The following is a 19,590-nucleotide window of genomic DNA, read 5'->3' on the forward strand; positions in this document are numbered from 1 at the left end:
AAAATACAAATTACAGCAACTGAATCCCGATTGGTTCGTATTCGATTATTATTCGACTCGTGCTTACCGTGTGGTTTGAAAATATTGGAATTGAAATTAAGATGCGCACTCAATGTTGGGGATTGGACCCTGTGATCTACGATTGGGGCGTTGGACCCCGTATGGATCGTATCCTAATGGATTGGACTCGATCCACATAACAAACAAGTGCAAAAATGTAACAAGCGGGCACAAATAAACAAACAATGGGGTTTTGTTATTGCCGAATTTACGTGAATTAACTGATTATTAACCGGGGTATCTAGGCATGCAAATCCTACCCTAAAACAGACGAAGTGGGTATAGGGAAAGTATTTCGCATTTGGCATTATTTTCCGAGAACCTGACACACGTGGCGTCTATAGTCAAGTCTTGTATTTGTGGGTTGCTTTCAGGATTTGTTTTATGTTGTGACACTACGGTTGTTACAAGTTATTACCGAATGTGAATTCCGCCCATAAATCCTAGAACCTAGTACCTACCCCGCTATTGCCCGTTTTTGTCTTAACCAAGTACGCAATTAGTCCAGTATTTGTATTTTGAGCCAATCCACCCGAACTAACTACCCGAGACTATGCTAGAGTAACAAAAACTCATCGGTCGGATAGAGCGGGCTGTGCAGATGAACCTGTGCCTAGACAAGTAGCCCATCCCTATCTTGATACCGTAGTGTTTCTCTCATTCTAACCCTAGGGGTGTCGCTAAGTTGCAAATAGACGATTTTGCCCTTGAGGTGAAAATTATTTTCGGAAAAGAGATACTACGCAGTACGGGCCACCTCGGCCTATGACCGGAGTTAACCGATCCCCTGGGCCTTCCAGGGTTGTCAAGAACCCTAAAAAGTCAAAGGATCGGTTAATCTATCCGGAAGTGATCTAAGAAGAACTTCCACGCCCTGACTCGAGTTTCTCGAAATCAGGTGAGGCCTCGAGTTAAGACGCGCAAGTTCTTCCTTGACGTCCATGTCACATCGAACCACATGTCTCGGGTTTTATAAAATTTGCAAGTTTTAAGAAGGGCAACAACGCATGTTTGCAACCTATTGACGTGTGTTACCGGTTTATTACCAATTCGTGCAAAATTATTAGGGCCGAGTGAGTTAATTAATCACAGGAACGTCCCAATTACCCCGTTAGTGGAATTATTGATTAAATTAATTAATGTTTTTGCCAAATGCTCTAAATATGCGGGTTTCAAACCGTCGAGCCGATCATTGATGGACCGTCCGATGCGAATCCTAATTCCCGACCATCTTGGGATTTAAAAATTAATTTTAGGTCGAGTTTGCATGATTAAACCGATTTGTGTGAGGTTTCGATTAAAACGAGAAAATAAAGCGTTTAAACATGGATTAAGATCACATTATCACGTCAAGCACGATGAACATACATATCCTACAATATCGGTGCTGCCATGATTATGATAAACACATACAAACATACATAAACATAATATTAACGGAATCGATGAAACGGCACCGACTCATGGAAGTGGAAAATATAAAAGAACACACATTGTCATGTTATATACACATAATTACTAAAAAAAAAATATTTAAGCGAGGCACATACGTTGTCGGTCGGGAATCCAAGTAGGAAAGGGTTCAGTATCTTTAGAAAATGTCCATGGACTGATTTGGACAATTTTAAAAGAACAAGGACTGATTTGAAAATTCGGATAAAGTTTCAGGGGACTGATTTGAAAATTCTGAAAAAATTGGGGACTGTTTAAAAATTACTGAAAATGTCCCAGGACTTGTTTGAAATGAATTTGAAAATTTGGGCTGATCTGAAAAGTGAAAAAAATGACCCAAGGACCAAACTGAAACGACTTTAAAAGTTTTCGGAACAGGTTTAAAAATCCTAAAAAATTCAGGGACTGATTGGAACGAGCTAAAGATGGCCAGGACTCGACCGAAAAAACTCAGGGACTGATCTGAAAAGTGAAAAAAATGACCCAAGGACCAAACTGAAACGACTTTAAAAGTTTTCGGAACAGGTTTAAAAATCCTAAAAAATTCAGGGACTGATTGGAACGAGCTAAAGATGGCCAGGACTCGACCGAAAAGAATTTTAAAAATCAAGGCAGATCTGAAAAGGGCGGAAAATAACCCCGGGACTAAACTGAAACAACTTGAACAGTTCCTTGGAGTGGTTGGAAAATTCTGGAAAATTCAAGGACTGATTAGAAAATGGTAAGAATGGCTAGGACTTGATTGAAAAGAATTTTAAAATTGGGGGCAGATCTGAAAAAAATAAAAATGCATCCTCAGGACTGAAATGATAAAAAGCGGAAAGTTCATAAAATCGAGTTCGAGACAAATCCGACCACCCACGCAACCCAAAAACCGCTCATTTCACATCATATTCATCCAAGCAAATGTTAATATTCAGAAATGGAGCCCCAAACATGCCACTAAGTAGGGGATTTACCTAGTTCGAGAAGTTGAGGGGTGATTCTGTAAATAAAAAAAATTAAAAATGCGCTGGCGAGTTGGGCTGCTGAGGTCGGATTTGGCTGGATTGGGCCGAACGAGCCCGCTGGACCGAACTGGGCTGAGATCCGGACTGGATTGGGCCGAGCTGGGTTCCTATGCACAGGCTGGGCCGCCGTGCGTTTGTTCTGGCCGCTCAGAGGTGACGCCTGTGTGACCCGAAAAAAGAAATCGACCCGGTTAGAACAAAAGATGGAACCGAGGAGAGGAGATGCGGTCTAGGTGGCTCGGACGGCGTGACGCGATCTCACATGACTCCTGGCGGATCCCTTGGGCGCGAGGAAGGCGGTCACCGGAGTCGCGGGTCGACCAGTCGCCGAGTCAAGGAAGTGACGCGAGCTGGAAGGGAGCTGAAGGCTCAGCTAAGAGGTCCGAGCTGAAGGCCCAGCTGGGAAGCAGGCGGGAGGAGAGGTCTGGAGCTGAGGGTAGCTGGTCCAGCTGAGGGAAAGAGTCCGAAACTCGAGCTGAGAGAATCATGAGCTATGTGGTTTTCGAGAGTTCGAACTTCTGGTTTCTTCTTTTTTTTTCGAAAAACAAAGCCCCGGGCGCCGTTCGAGCTAAGAAGAGTTGGATATGCGGGCGAGGGGGAGCTGAGAGGATCGTGAGGTCCAGAGTGTCAGGGGGTTGCGTGAGGGGTTATCCCTGGCTCGAGCAGAGGCGCAGAGGGCTCGGGGAGATGACCAGAGGAGTTGGTCGCAGGCTCGGTGCAGGGCAGGGGAGGCGTGTGCAGAGGGAGAAATGCAACAAAGAGGGAGGTGACAGGAGAGGCCGGTCTCGGTCTCGGGCAGAGGAGCGGTGCTGCAGGGAGTAGGAGGGAGACAGGTCGCAGCAGGCTAGGCGGGTTGGTGAGCTAGGGAGGCGTCCTGCAGGAGTCGACGTGCAGAGGAGCAGCAGGTGAGGGAGTGGCAGTGGGAAGGTGGCCCAGGTCTCGGGCAGAGAAGGAGCAGAGGAGGAAAGAAGGGGAAAAAAAATGGAAAAAGAAAATGAAAGAATAAGAAGAAGGAAGAAGAGGTTGTGAGCGGGAACGGTCCAACGGTCAAAAGCCGGCTTTTGACCGTTCTGCCCGCTCCGTTTTTTTTTTCGAAATCTGAATCGACGCGCGTACCAATTAAAATCATCGTCTTTTCAATTAGATGTCGGAAAAATGATCCGAGAGCGGCATTGTGTTCAGAAAAAATTCACAGATCGACGATGTGCAATAAAACATTTTTTCGATCTCGGATTTTTGTCCGGGATTTTGAAAATTGATGTTGACGCGCGTAAAATTCAAGAATATTTTGAATGGTATTTTTAAGAGAAATTGCAAAACCGGCATTAAACTAAAGAATTCCCTACTTTTCAAAAATCGTAAATGTTCAGGCGATCAATTAAAAACATTTTATTTACGCGAATCGAAAAAAATGATGATTTTGCCCCTTAGAGCCGGTGGACCGAAACGGGGTGCTGACAACGGGGCACAAAACAAACCCCAGCTACAAGAAAAAAAAAAGAGAGAAAAGAAGCTGGAAAAACCCGCCAATGAAGAGAGAGAGAGAAAAGACGCGGGAAAAACCCACCAACAAGCGAATTAAGGCACCGTCGAGGTTTACAACTTTGGCACCGCCAATTCGAAAAAATCAATAAATCCCGACAAAAAGGAGAGCAGCCGACACAATTCCTTGACGGTGACAGAACACAATGTACTCGGAGGTTGAATCCTTCGAACCCTTTTGGGGCGAAAACCCCTTTTGGGGCGGCTTAGACAAAAGTTAAGGTAAAAGAGAGGCACGATAAGAAACCATTTGGGGCGGTCGTGGTAAAAGGAGAGCTCTTCCCCTTTAGGTTGAATGGTACGGCCCCGAGGTGGGTGACCGTAGTAAAAGGAGAGAAAAACGAGAGATAGATAAAATTACCCCTAGTCTCTCACACATCATGTGGACAAGGGATCCCCAAGGGAAGTGGTCAGGTTATCTATTCCAACACGATCCCCGATCGGCTCTCCAATACCATTTAACCATCCAAGAAGGAACCTTCCTCAAGCACAGTAGGCAACTGAACACGCCGTCCAAGCAGCTTGGTACAACCTACACAACAGAAGGATGAAGGAAAATGGGAGTACATCTCACTGCAGACGTGAACCCATGTATTCTTTTAGCTTGGGCCAACGTTCTTCCCAAGCTTTCTCTTTTCTCTTTGTCTTTGCATAACTCTAAATGGGTCACAACCACCCTTTAATAGGCTACCCTAAAGCCAAAATCACGGAAATTCCTCTCCGGGGGTCTAATCATAACTCTTTGGAAATGGTCAGATCGAGTCTGACCAAATCTGAACAGAAATCCCCAAGCGGGTTGCAAATAAAGTCGCCCTACGGCATCCGGATGATAAGGGTCCAAAGCCGACGGGCGTGTCAAACAACCGATAGAGCTGCTAGGGCATCATCGGGAACGTCTCGATATGCCCATACGTAGCTAACGGGAAATCCCCGGAGGCCTTACATCTAGGCCTCCGAGAACGAGATCCATCTGCACTGTCAAAGCAAAATTCTTCATGGGTCGCTTAGGTGACCCAAAACTGAATATCTGCGTTTTGCAACAACCTCTTATGCTTACCTGTGCCTATCTTGCATTAGTATTTCTCACATGATTTACGAATGATGCCAAGATTACGGGTATCACAAGCAAGTTAGAACTACGGCAGACTTTGATTCCTGACCATTCGGGATACGTAGGCGCTCCACCTTAGAGCTCGAGTCCTTCAGCATGCAACATCCCGCAAGGTAAAATCCCTCATCTCACGGCCTGGGCATCGCTAGCGAAAGTACAATTGCCAAACAGCAAAGTCGCCTTTTAGAGAAAGTACAACCGCTCTAACAACAACATCGGTCTCCGATGAATCAGAATTCTCGGGGGAGCATCCGCCCCACACCTCTACAATCAGGGTTTCATACCCACACATAGGGTTTCACACCCACACCTCGGCAGTTAAGGTTTCACACCCGCTCCATTGCGTTCGGGTTTCACACCCATACCATTGCAGTTGGGGTTTCACACCCGCTCCACTGCATTCGGGTTTCACACCTAGGGTTTCACACCCACACACAGGGTTTCGCATCCACACCTCTGCAGTTAGGGTTTCACATCCGCTCCACTACATTCGGGTTTCACACCTAGGGTTTCACACCCACACACAAGGTTTCACACCTACACCTCTGCAGTTAGGGTTTCATACTCGCTCCACTGCATTCGGGTTTCACACCCACACCACTACAGTTAGGGTTTCACACTCGTTCCACTGTATTCGGGTTTCACACCCATACACAGGGTTTCACAGCCTCACCTCTGCAGTTAGGGTTTCACACCCGCTCCACTGCATTCGGGTTTCACACCCACACACAGGGTTTCACACCCACACTTCTGCAATCAGGGTTTCACGCCCGCTCCATTGCATTCGGGTTTCACATCCAGGGTTTCACACCCACATCTTTGCAGTTAGGGTTTCACATCTGCTCCACGCATTCGGGTTTCACACCCTCACCTCTGCAGTCAGGGTTTCACACCCGCTCCACTGCATTCGGGTTTCACACCCATACCTCTACAGTTAGGGTTTCACACCCGCTCCACTACATCCGGGTTTCATACCTTCACCACTGCTTTCAGGGTTTCACACCAATTTTCACTGATTTCAACTTATTATGCAAACACTTTACTTTAGACATGCACTTCCTGTTCACTGCAAAACCTAGTCACATCTCATTTTGCTTCTTTTATTTTTATCTTAGGTACAACATTCCCCAAATATCCAATGCAACAAGAAGAAGAAGGTCATCAAAGGTGCCAAATTGATCATCGCTATCAAACTAGGGTGCATTTGAAAGTCTTTGGCTACATCCTCTACGCGAGCACGCAGTCAAAGAGAGACAAGTTGTCAGCACCCCATTTTGGCTCACTAGTTCAGGCAACGCCTATCAACAGTAATTTAGATTACGATGTGAGCATCGATACAGAAGAAGGCTCGACAAAGCAGCAAATTGCTATTCATTCTCAAGTCAATAGAGATAGGCAGATGATTCGAGCATATGACAGAAGAACATACAGAATCATCCAGCAACATACAGAGCAAACAGACAGCTCAGACAGCATCCAAACCGGCATTTTCAAAATACATCGCCGTCAGTGCTATTTTCCATTGGTCCGCTCGACCATCAGATAAAAAGTGTCTCCGAACACATTTCGCAGATCAACTGCTCCATACAAAGCAATTTCAGAATACAGACAACTTTTCCGTGGAAGTCCAAAAATGTCGGTTCATCCGAGAAAAGTTAATGCACGGTGTCAGATACAATCATGTCTAACAATTATGCGGAGCATGATCATTGCTTCAAACTGTCTTTCAGAAGTCATACAGACTCCTCTGATGACTCCCGAATGACAGAACAAGCATACCTTTCAACGGAAAACCTTATCCGAAGACTGGTATGACAGAACATCGGCAAACCAAGTTAGCCATGCATTGCCTAGAAAACTGCAGTGGACATACGCAATTGGGCATATTAGACAATAATATCTCTTTCAGCTTCCCGAGTGACCTCCGAAGAGAAGAAAAGTCCGTTTTCAACAGAAATTCATAAACGGAGGTCTTTTTCGTGGAAACTTGAAGCTAGATGGTTGGCAAACCCAGTGCTACTCATCTCAACGTTCAATGTGAAATCCTCAGACAGAATCTCACAATCCATCTAGACCCTCAAAACACCGTTTTAGGGTTTCAGTCGCAATTTTTCAGTCCTTCGAGGCCTGTTCTCAACGAACGGAGATTACAGTGATCTCCGGCTCGCCCAAGCAACTCAGAATGCATTCTGAGAAATCCGGCTTCGGACTCTTAGGATATCTCCGGCTTCACATTGGCAATACCGGCTTATTGGTCAATAATTCAATCTGATTGACAATGCATGTCAAAACGACCGATTCGGAATGCAGACACGAGATGCGCATTCCGAAATGGCTAACTTTGCTCTGAACGCTTGAAATGAGCAAAACCGGCTTTCGAGCCAAAAATCACACGAATCTTCCTTTGGGCAAAATGGATGATTTCGGGCTCGTTTAAATCGTTTTCACGCGCGCAATGACAATTTGATGTTCGTTTGATCCACGAACCTCGAACACGTGATCAATCGAGACCCGAACTTTGTCCCGAACTTCCTCTCAAGGCTGTGGGACCCACGGGTCAGCCATGATCAGCCTTATCCATGCCCAAGCCGTCCATGTCCCTTGTCTTCTTCTCCATTGCAACTTGCCTTATCTTTTTCCAAAATATCAAGCACACAATTCCTATTCAACACTCCAACTTCAACTCACCATCAATGCATTTGCCTCTTCCTCATCAATGCAATGGAAGAAGTCTTCATCCTCATCCTCATTAAAAATTCGGATCCCACACAATCCATGGCCCTAATTGCACTTTTGCTTCACTAATCAAGTCATTAAGCATGCATATATAGCCCAAGTCATCTTCAAGCACACACACCTTCTCTTGCATCAACACTTGTCATTTTCATCAAGCAAAAGCTCCCAAGAAACTCAGCAAAATCGCAACACCTTCAGCAAGCAAAAACCCAAGCAAAAACACCAAAGACTTAAATCGAAATCCATCTCGACTTAAATCCGAACTTCACCAAATTTCATATCCCACAAGTTATCGACCCCCTCTATCCATTTCCGGGCTTAGATTTTAAGTTTGAAGCCTCTAAGACGTAGAACCAGCCTTGAACAGAATCGGGACAGTTTTTGTCCTTCTCGGGTCAGATTTGGCAACCTGATTTCCAAGGCTTTCCAAATCGGTTTGAGGTGTCAAAACCCATCAAACACCTCCCCCACACAACCCTAGGGTGTCAAGGAGTCAAGAAATCCAAGAAAAACCTGTTGGATTAACCCCAGGAAGAAGAAACAGCCCGACTGCCCAGTCGGGTTGAAATTTCTGACTGTTTGTGGGGTTTTCTTGCAGATCTGGTCGATCCGAGATTCGTTTCGGAAAACGACCACCACAGTCACCTCCGGAGGTGAGTTAGGATTCGGGAGCCGTTGGCCTTGCCTCAAAATTCCATCGGGATCCACCGTGGAGAATTCTGACCCGAAAACTGCCCAGTCGGGTCTATTTTTCTAGACATACTTTGTTTTCCGTTATCTTTGCAGGACTATACGGGTCGACCCGATAACTTTGGGAGCAAACGACCACCACGGTCACCTAGAGGGGTCCCTTGGCTACCCAAGACCGCTGACCTTGCCTCAAAATTCCATCGGGAACCTCCGTGGCGACGTCCAACCCGACTTGTGCCAGTCGGGTCTGTTCTGGCCCAGTTGGGTCTGTTTTCTACTTACTGACCTGACTTTGCTTTTGATTTCCAAAACATCCACACGTGCTCTCTTCCCGAAACCACCACAGGGACGTTAAGCATCCTCTTAGTTTTCCGGACCAGTTGAGAACTCTCCGAAAAGCCACCCGAGCCGCCCGAACCGGCCTGTTTTCTCCCGGGTGCCCAATCGGGTCAAATTGCTCCAGACGGGCCTGTTGCTGCCATCCGGGTCTGTTAAACGAAAAACAACCCAAACCCGACCCTCCAACGGTCCAACCCGACTTCTTACAGTCCCATCCCGCACCCCGAGACTAGGTATGACCATTCCCGACTTACAGGAGCTAGGACTTTTACGTTTTCGTTGTGTTTACGAAGTTATAAGTTGATTTTATGAATGTTTTACTTGCAAGTTTTAATTTTTATGCAATTTCAATATTATATCATACATGTTTATTATCGTAATATGTGCTAGCATGTCGGAAAATGTTTAAATCGAGGTCGAGGAAACCATATCCACCCGGAAAAGCCGAGATACCTCTCAAATTAACCTCTTGGAGAGGTAACCGAGGGTATTCTTGACCTTTTTGGGTCAAGACCGGTTTCCTTGCCCCGATTTGAGTTGTTTCCCGAATTTTTATGTTTTCCCGCATCCATCGAGCCGGTATTGTTTTATCGATTCTGTAAATAACGTATTTGTGCATGCGTTTTCCAAACTCTTGGCAATACTGGCTTTGTTAATCGTGTCATTTATCATGTTTGTTATTTGAGCATGCGAGAAATGATTCGAAACGAGATGGGAAAAACTCGTGGAACTCGATGTGGGCCATGAGACCTCTCAGTTTCTCCAAGGAGAAATGGCCGAGAGTCTCTTAAACTCATATGGGTTGCACGAGGCTTCCTCTCCCCGTTTTAAGTCCGTTCTCGGATTTTGTGTAATTTGCAATCTACATTATTATCGCAATATCGCATGAAAATGTCTTTTCCCAACAAAACATGCATGGATTCGAGTATCGATGACTCATTTGGGTCCATTCAGTTATGAGGGTAATTTCGGTCATTCGACCAAATTATCCTTGATCCTTATGGAATCGTCTTGGTCGCCAAGTCACGAATCGTTTTCATAATTAATGCATTTGGCACAACCCTTAAGCATTAATTTCACGAACGGGTTAATTGGGACGCTCACACAGTTAATTCATTCAACTTTAAACAACTTTGCACGAATTGGACATTAATCTATAACTCACGTCGACGAATTACAAAACGGTGTTAATGCCCTTTTCAAAATACGCATACTTCCAAACCCGAGACATGCAATACTAAGTAACATGGACATCTAGGAGAAACTTGTGTGTTTTGACTTGAGTTTCACCTGACTTCAGGTAATTCAAGTCGAAATACATAAGTTCTTTTTGGACCACTTCCGGATAGATCGACCAAATCTTTGGCTTTTACGGGGTTCTTGCATAACCCTGAAAGATCCAAGGAATTAGGTCAACACCGGTTACAGGCCGAGGTGGCCCGTATTGCGTTGTTTCCCTTTTCTGAAAATACATTTTCAAGTCAAGGGCAAGAACATCATTTTCTGATTTGGCGACATCCTGGGGTTAGTTTGACAGAAACACGACGGCATCGAAATAAGAACGGGCTACCTGTTCAGGCGCAGGTTCATCTGCATAGCCCTTCTTATTTCCACTGATGAGTTTCTGTCATCCTAGCATAGTTTATGGTGCTAGTCGGGTATTCTGTATCAAAATACAATTACTTGACTTATCATTTCACTCGATCTAACCGAATGCTAGAAAATGGTTAGGTGGAACTCTAGGTTCCAAATCTAGAGTCAAAACACAAGTTTGGATGAATCCGATGTAACTTCAGTGTCACAATACCGAATCACTGTAAAAGCAATCCACACACAGGAAACTCGACTACGGACATCCAATATGTCAGGTTCTCAAACCAAAGCCGAATGCTAAAACATTAGCACGCGTTTATTTGCTAGGGTAAGATTTACATGCCAAAATACCCCAGATTAACAATTTGCTATGACGCATACATTTGACAGTAACAAACACTTTGTCTGTTATTAACATGTTGCGTGTTACCTTTCTGCACCTGTTTGCTATGCGGGTCAAGCCTGATCCCTAGGCCGAATAATATTAGGGTTCAACACCCTAATCATCGTACAACAGGGTCCCACGCCCTAATAATCACTCACAGGGTCCAACGCCCTATTTAGTGAGAGCGTGCATCGAGTTCCATTTCTTCGGTTTTTCCCTAAACTCACGGTGAGTTGGAGCGGAATAATAATCGAATGCAATTCGACTGGAATTCGACCATTTGTAATTTGTATTTATTGTTTTCGAGAGCTTTGTAAGGATTTTATTTTGTACATTTATTCTGTAAGAATTCAATCGGTGAGCGAACGGTCCGAGAGTCGAATTAATCGAATCGATCTAATGCTTGCCCAGACACAAGTAAATCCAAGATCTCACGGTTTCGGTTCACGCAGGGATTCAACCTCCATGGTTCGATGAACTGTAACGCAAGATTGTAAACCAATTCCCCAACACACGAGTTTACTTCTCTCTCGGCTTCTCTACCGACATCGTTTAATTCACCGAATTTTGGGTGTCAAAACGTGCGGGCCGAGCGCAGTTTAATCAACGCGGTAAATAATAAAGCATGTAAGCCTAGCAAACTAGAGTACCGAAAAGGCGTGCGGAATATAGGCCCGCACATAACATGAACCCTCGAACTCGGATTTTCCGGTTTTGCACAGATCAATGCCTTAACAACAACTAGGTGTTCCATACCCCTAGACCAGGGTAACTTATTCGCCCTCGACCTTCGGGTTGTAAAATGATAAGTGGCGACTCCTTTTCACGCGTGTTTGTCATGCGTCCCTACGGGAAGGTAGACACTCCCAAGCCGCGCGATCCAAAAGTGCGCGATGCGGACCCCAACAAGAGTCCACATTCGATTCCGTACAAAAGTCGAGGAGTTTCAAACAAAGATACGGAGCACAAAATAGACCCCAATTGCAAGAAAAAAAGAACGAAAAAAAGCGGGAAAAACTCGCCAATGATGAGAGAGAAAATAAGCGTGAAAAACCCACCAACAAGTGAAACAAGGCAACGTCAAGGTTCACCAAAACCACCGGCACTGCCAATCTAAAAGAAAACAACAAACCCCGACAAAAAGGGGAGCAACGGACACAACTCCTTGACAGAGACAGAACACAACACACTCGGGGTCGAATCCCTCGAACCCTTCGCCCTTGCAAACTCGAGAGATAAAAGAATTGAGCTTGTTAGGTCGAAAACCCCTTTTAAGGGGGCGGCTTAGGCAAAAAGAGGGCAAAAGAGAGGTGCGTTCCCGAGGTGAGTGACCGTGGCAAAAGGAGAGCTTGTCCCCTTTAGGTTGAGAAGTGCGGCCCCGAGGTGGGTGACCATAGGAAAAGGAGAGCAAAACGAGAGATGAATAAAATTGACCCCCTAGTCCCGTAACACATCGTGCGGACTAGGGATCCCCAAGGGAAGTGGCCAAGTTATCTCCTCCAACATGATCCTTGATCGGGTCCCTTATACAGCTCAACCATCCAACGCGGATGCTTCCTCAAGCGTAGTGGGTAACCAAGCATGCCATTCAAGCAGTTTGGGACAGCCTACACAATAGTAAGACAGAAAGGAGGGGGGTACATCTCGCTACAGGCGTGAATCCGTGTATCCTTTTCGTCTGGGGCAACGCGTTTTCCAAGCTTTCTCTTTTTTCTTTGTCTTTACATAACTCCAAATGGGTCACAACCATCCTTCAATCGACTACCACAAAGCCAAAATCTCAGACATTCCTTTCCGGGGACAAGTCATAGCACTCTAGAAATGATTAGACAGAGGTCTGACCAATGCTAGACAGAAATTCCCATACGGGTTGCAAATGTAGCCGCCCTACGGTACCCTGTTGAGAATGGTCTAAAGCCGATGGGCGTGTCGAACAACCGATAGAGCTAATAAGGCATCGTCGGGGAAGTCTCGATATGCCCATACATGGCCAAGGGGAGACCTCACATCGATGCCTCCGAAAATGGGACCCCACCTAAACTGTCAAAATAAATTTTTTCATGGGTCGCTCATGCGACCCGAAACTGAAGATTCGCGTGTCACAATGACGCACTTTTTAGTGCTTAACTGTGCTTATCTTACGCTAGTATTTCTCACATGATTTACTAGTAATGCCAGGATCACAGGTACTTCAAGAGGCTAGAACTACGGCAGACTCTGATTCTCGATCCCACAGGTTACGTAGGCGCTCCTTCCCCAGAGCTTGAATCCCGCAACGCAAGACGCCGGTCCCCAGCAATCCAAAACCGCCCCAACAATGAGGCCGGTTTCTTACAAACCAACAAGCATCTGCCCCACGCGACCACAACACCGCAGCCTTACAAGCGACATTCACAAGAAATTAAGGTATCCCCAGTTAACACAACAATAGGAGCAGCCTCGTCAAGCACGCAATGCAAGTCATTCAGCATGTGCCCTAGTCATGCGACAAGTAGCAAATCAAATCACTCATATTATGCACTTTCTGCAACTCCCTGGCACTCATCTTTCAATCTACTTATCCAGCATCGACTTTTAAATTTTTGTTCTGGGGTTCGTCCCGACTTTTAAATTGCTATCAGGGGTTCATCCCCCGGGTTCATCCCGACTTTTAAATTCCTGTTAGGGGTCCGTCCCCCGAGTCCGTCCCGACTCTTAAATTCTTGTCAAGGGTCCGTCCCCCAAGTCCGTCCCGACTTTTAAATTCATGTCATAAGTCCGTACCCCAGTCCGTCCCGACTTTTAAATTTCTGTTCAGGGGTCCGTCTTACAAGTCCGTCCTGACTTTTAAATTCCTGTCAGGGGTCCGTCCCTCGGGTCCGTCCCGACTTTTAAATTTATGTCAGGGGTCCGTCCCCTGGGTTCGTCCCGACTTTTAAATTTCTGTTCAGGGGTCCGTTCAAACTTTTAAAATTCTGCTTTGAGTCCATCCCGATTTTAAATGCCTGTTTTGGCTTCGTTCCGTAATCCTAAGAAATTCCTTTCTCCGAGCCTTGCCCTTTTGATTCGATAAGCTTTCTTACCTTACCTCTCCGAGCCCTACCTGTCCATTTTGCATTCAGCTTCCCTCTCAAGTAAACTTATGCATTTCTTATCCATATCTTACTATATTTCCTTTGTGTCAGGTACAACGTCGCCCAAGCATCCAAAGAAGGGAGGAGAGAATAGCCTTTGGAGGTGCCATGTTAGTCATTGCGATCAAACTGGGGTGCTTTTGAAAATCTTTGGCTGCATCTTCTACTCGAGCACGCAGTCGAAAAGGGGCAAGTTGTCAGCACCCCATTTTGGCTCACCAGTTCAGGCAATGCGCATCAGCATCGATTCGAGCCATGACTTGAGCATCGATATAGAAGAAGGCTCGACAGACTAGTGAATTGCTATTCCTTTTCAAGTCAACAGAGACAAGTAGATGATTCAAGCATACAACAGAAGAATTTTCAGAATCATCCAGTGACATACAGAGCAAGCAGAGAGCTCAGACAACTTCCAAATCGGCATTTTCTAAATACAACACGTACAGTACTATTTTTTGCTGGTTCGCTTGACCATTAGAAGATAGTCAATATTGGACTCCAAAAATCCCTCGCGATGCCAAACAGATTAAAAGTGTCTTCAAACATACTTTGCAGATCATCTGTTCTATACGGAGCAATTTTCTAAATACAAACAATTTTTCAATGGAAGTCCAAAAATACCGACTCATTAAAGAAAAGTTAATGCCCGATGTCAGATGCAGTCATACCCCGCAATTCTACAGAACATGAACATTGCTTCAGATTGTTTCTCAGAAGTCACACAGACTCCTTGAATAATTTCCGATTGACAGAAGAAGCATACCTTTCAACGGAAAAGTAAAACAGAAGACTGGTATGGCGAAACATCGGCAAACGAAATTACCCATGCATTGCCCCGAAAACTATAGCGGACAGACGCAATTGGGCAAGACAGACTGCAAAATCCCTTTCAGCTTCCTGAATGACCTCCGAAGTATAGAAAAGACCGTTTTCAATGGAAATTCATAACCGGAGGTCTTTTCCGCGAAAAATTGACGCTAGATGGTTGGCCAACCCAAGGCTGCTTATCCTGAGGCTCAATGTGAAATCCTCATACGGAATCCCACAATCCATCTAGACCCTCAGAATAGTGCTTTTAGGGTTTCAGATGCAGCTTTTCAATCCTTCGAGTTATGTTCTCAACGAACAGAGATCACAACGATCTTCGAATCATCCAAGCAACTCAGAAAACATTCTAAGAAATCCGGCTGCGGACTCCTAGGACATCTCCGACTTCACATTTGCAATACCGGCTTATTGGTCAATTATTCGGTCTGATTGACAATGCACGTCAAAATGACCAACACGGAATGCAGACACGAGATGCGCATTCAGAAACGGCTAACTTTGCTCTGATCACTTGAAACGAGCAAAATCGGCTTCCGAGCCAAAACCACTTAAACATTTTTTTAATCAAAACACGGCAATCTTTGGCTCATTTGAACCGTTTTTGCTCGCACATCGCCAAATCGACGTTCATTTGAACCATAGGCCTCTAACGCACGACCAATCGAGACCCGAACTTTATCCTGACTCTTCCCTTGAGCCCGTGGGACCCACGGTCAGCCTTGGGCAGCCACAAGCTGCCCAAGCCGCCCCTCCCCTTTTGTTTCTTGCATATCTTGCCCAAAATATCTAAGTGTTCTTCTTTTACACTCCAATTTCCCATCCATTTCCATAAATGCTCTTATCTTCTTCATTAATGCATTTGAAGAAGTCTTCATTCTCATCTTCTCTTAAGCAAACCGCCCAAGCTTATTCTCCCTCGAAATTGCAATTTTGTTTCACTAATCAAGTCATTAAGCATGCCTATATATAGCTTAAGTCATCTTCAAGAGCACACACCTTCTCTAGTATCTACACTTACCATTTTCATCAAGCAAAAGCTCCCAAGTAACTCAGCAAAACTGCAGCCATGGCAGCCCACTGCTCAGTCATCTCCAAGCCAAAAACACTCAAGGCTTAAGTCGAAAACTCGATAATCATCATCCCGGCTGAACTCCAAACTTGACCAAACTTCATATCCCACAAGTTTTGGACCTCCTAAGTCCATTTCCAAGCTTAGTTTTTTTCATTTGAAGTCTCCAACCCATCGGAACACCCAATTCTTTCCCGGACGTTCTAGTCGGGTCAATTCTTGCTAGTCGGGTCTGTCCATTATGGGCAATCTTCTTCTTCTTGCAGATCGGGTCGACTCGAGTTTTTTTTCTTCAAATGACCACCGCAACCACCTACGGGGGTCTTTTAGGAGTCGAGAGCTGCCGACCTTGCAGCAAAATACCACCAGGAGTGTCCGGGAGAGCCGTTTCTTTCCGACCCGCCCAATCGGGTCATTTCTGCCAGTCGAGTCTGGGCAATTTCACATTTCCTTGCAGATTCGGGTCAATTCGAAGCCTTGCTCATCAAACGACCACCATAGCCACCTCTGGGGGGTCTCTTAGGAGTCGGAAGCCATCAACCTTGCAGCAAAATACCATCGGGAGCCACTGTTGTGACGTCCGACCCGAGACTTGCCTAATCGGGTATGTTCCTGGGCGTGCTCTGTTTTGTCTGATCTTTTTAGGGCTATACGGGTCAACCCGAGACTATTCTCATTAAACGACCACCATAGCCACCTTCGTGGATCACTTAAGAGTCGAGAGCCATCGACCTTGTAGCAAAATACCACCAGGAGCCTCTTGGAGCGCCATTTCTTTCCGGACTGCCAGTTGGGTCTATTGGTTTGTCGGTTCTATTATTTTTTCTGACTAACCCGACTTTACTATTGATTTCCGAAAAATCTACCCTTGCTCTCCTCCCGAATCCACCGCAGGGACGTTAAGCATCCTCTTGACTTTCCATAACATCCGAGCACTCTCCGAGAAGCCACCCGAGTCGTCCAAACTAACCTGTTTTCTCTAGGGTGCCAGTCGGGTCTATCCTGCACCAGTGGGGTCAACTGCATCCATCGGGTCTGTTCAACGAAAAACAGCCCAAACCCGACCCACCACTGGTCCAACCTAATTTCTAACATTCTCATCCCTGTATTCCGGGACTAGGTATGACCATTCCTAACTTAGAGGGGCTAGGACTTTTACGTTTTCTTTGCGTTTGTGGTGCAATAAGGTGGTCCTCGATCGGTTTGCATGCAAAGTTCATACTTTTATACGTTTTTACGTTATATCATGCATATTTATCATCGTGTGACGTGCTAGCATGTCGGAAAATATTTAAATCGAAGTCAGGGAGACCGTTTTAAACCGGAACGACCAAGGGAGCTCACGGTTTCCCTTTGAGGAAAAGGTGACCGTGAGCCTTTTTTGGTTCTTCGGGTTATAACCGGTTTCCTTGCCCCAATTTAAGTCGTTTTCTCGATTCTTTTATGTTTTTCCCGCATCAATGAAACCGGTATCGTTTTATCGATTCCCTAAATAACATGTTTGTGCATGTTTACATGTTTAAATGTGTTTTTCAAGTCATGGCGTTACCGATTTTTTTTATAAAAATACGTGTCATTTATCGTATTTTAACGCTTGAGCATGCGAGAAATAATCTGAATCGGGTTAAAGAGACCGCTTGAAACCCGAAACGGGTAAGGGGAACTCACGGCTATTCCCAAGAGGAAAGAACCGAGAGTTCCTTGACTTCGTTCAGGTCAAGAACGGTCTATTTGCCTTGATGAAATCCATTTCTCGGATTATGTGCAAATCGCAATTTCAATATCATCGCAAATTCCACATTGAAATCCCTTTTAGAAAGTTTTTTTTTCCAAACAAAATGCATGGATTCATATATCGATGACTCTTTTGGGGTCATTTGGGTACCGAGGGTATTTTGGTCATTTTGACCAAATTATCCTCGACCTTCCTAGACTCGTCTTGGTCATCATGTCATGAGTCGTTTTCAGTAAATTAAGCCTTTTAGGTATTCAGACTCCATTCAGTGGATCAACTCATGATATGTCTGATTGTCTGTAACCCGCACATTTACTGCATTCGGCAATAATTTACATCAATAAATCCACAAACGGGTTAATCGGGACGCTCACATGATTAAACCCACTTGACACTGACAAAACTTGCATGAATTGGTCATAACTGATAACTCGCATCGATAAGTTGTCAAATGACGTTAATGCCATTTTCAAAACTTGTCTATTTCAAATCCCGAAAAGCGCGGTCCGATGCAGCACGGACGTCTAAAAAGGACTTGTATGTCTCAACTTGAGTTTTTACCTGATTTCAAGTAACTCGGGTCAAAATACATAAGATTTGTCTTGATCACTTCCAGGCAGGTCGACCGGTTCTTTGGCTTTTTCGAGGTTCTTGTATAACCTTGGAAGACCTAGGGAATTGGTCGACACCGGCTACAGGCCGAGGTGGCCTACACTACGTTATTTCCCTTTTCTGAAAGCAATTTTCAAATCAAGGGTAAAATCGCCTTTTCACAAATTAGCGACACCCCTAGGGTTAGCTTGACAGAAACACTACGGTATTCGAATAAGAATGGGCTGCCTGTTCAGGTGCTGGTTCATCTGCATAGCCTTTTCCTATTCAACTGATGAGTTTCTATCATCCTATCGTAGACACAGGTAATTAAAACTATTATCTCTGTCACGAAACATGCAAAATCCTGATTAATTATTCACTCGACCTAACCAAACATTAGACAAGGGTTAGGTGGAACTCTATGTTCCAAATCTATAGTCAAAATACAAGTTTGGCATATTCAGTGATATTGCAGTGTCACAATACAGAACAATTTTAAAAACAATCCACACACAAAGGACTTGACTATAAATACCATGTCTGTTAGGTCCTTGAAGCAAAGCCGAATGCAAAATGTTTTGCGTGCATTTGCTTGCTTAGCGTATGATATTTGCATGCCAAAACACTCAGGGTTAATAATCTGTTAACTCACGTAAACTTGGCATTGAAAAACAACTTGTCTGCAATCCACATGTTGTTTGTTACTTTTCTGCTCTTGTTTGTCCATGCGAGTCAACCCCGACCCTTAGGACGCATTGCACTTAAGGTTCAACGCCCTAACCATCGATCACGGGGCCCAACGCCCCATTCACTAAGAGCGCATTTGAATTTCAGTTTTCAGTTTTTCCCTGAAATCACAGCGAGTCAGAGCGGAATAATAACCGGAAGCGAATTGACTGTGATTCAACCACTTGTAATTTGTATTTATTGTTTTTTGAGAGCATTGTAAGTATTTTACTTAGTACATTCATTTTTTTGTAAGAATCTCAATCGGTGAGCGAACGGTTCGAGAGTTGAACTAACCGAATCAATCCAATGCTTGCCTAGGCAAGAGTAATCCCAAGATCTCGCAGTTACGGTTCATACAGGAATTTAACCATCATGGTTTGATGAACTGTAACGCAAGATAGTGAACCAATTCCCCGACATACAGGCCTACTTCTTTCTCGGCTTCTCAACCGACATCGTTTAGTTCACCGAATTTTCGGTGTCAAAACGTGTAAGCCAAACACAGCTTAATTCACGCGGTAAATAAATAAAATTGCAAGCGTAGCAAGCCAGAGTACTGAAAGAGCGCGCGAGATAATGGCCCACACGTAACGTGAACTCCCGA

Source organism: Punica granatum, chromosome 1 (genome assembly GCF_007655135.1).
Source record: "Punica granatum isolate Tunisia-2019 chromosome 1, ASM765513v2, whole genome shotgun sequence".
Classification (NCBI taxonomy): Eukaryota; Viridiplantae; Streptophyta; class Magnoliopsida; order Myrtales; family Lythraceae; genus Punica; species Punica granatum.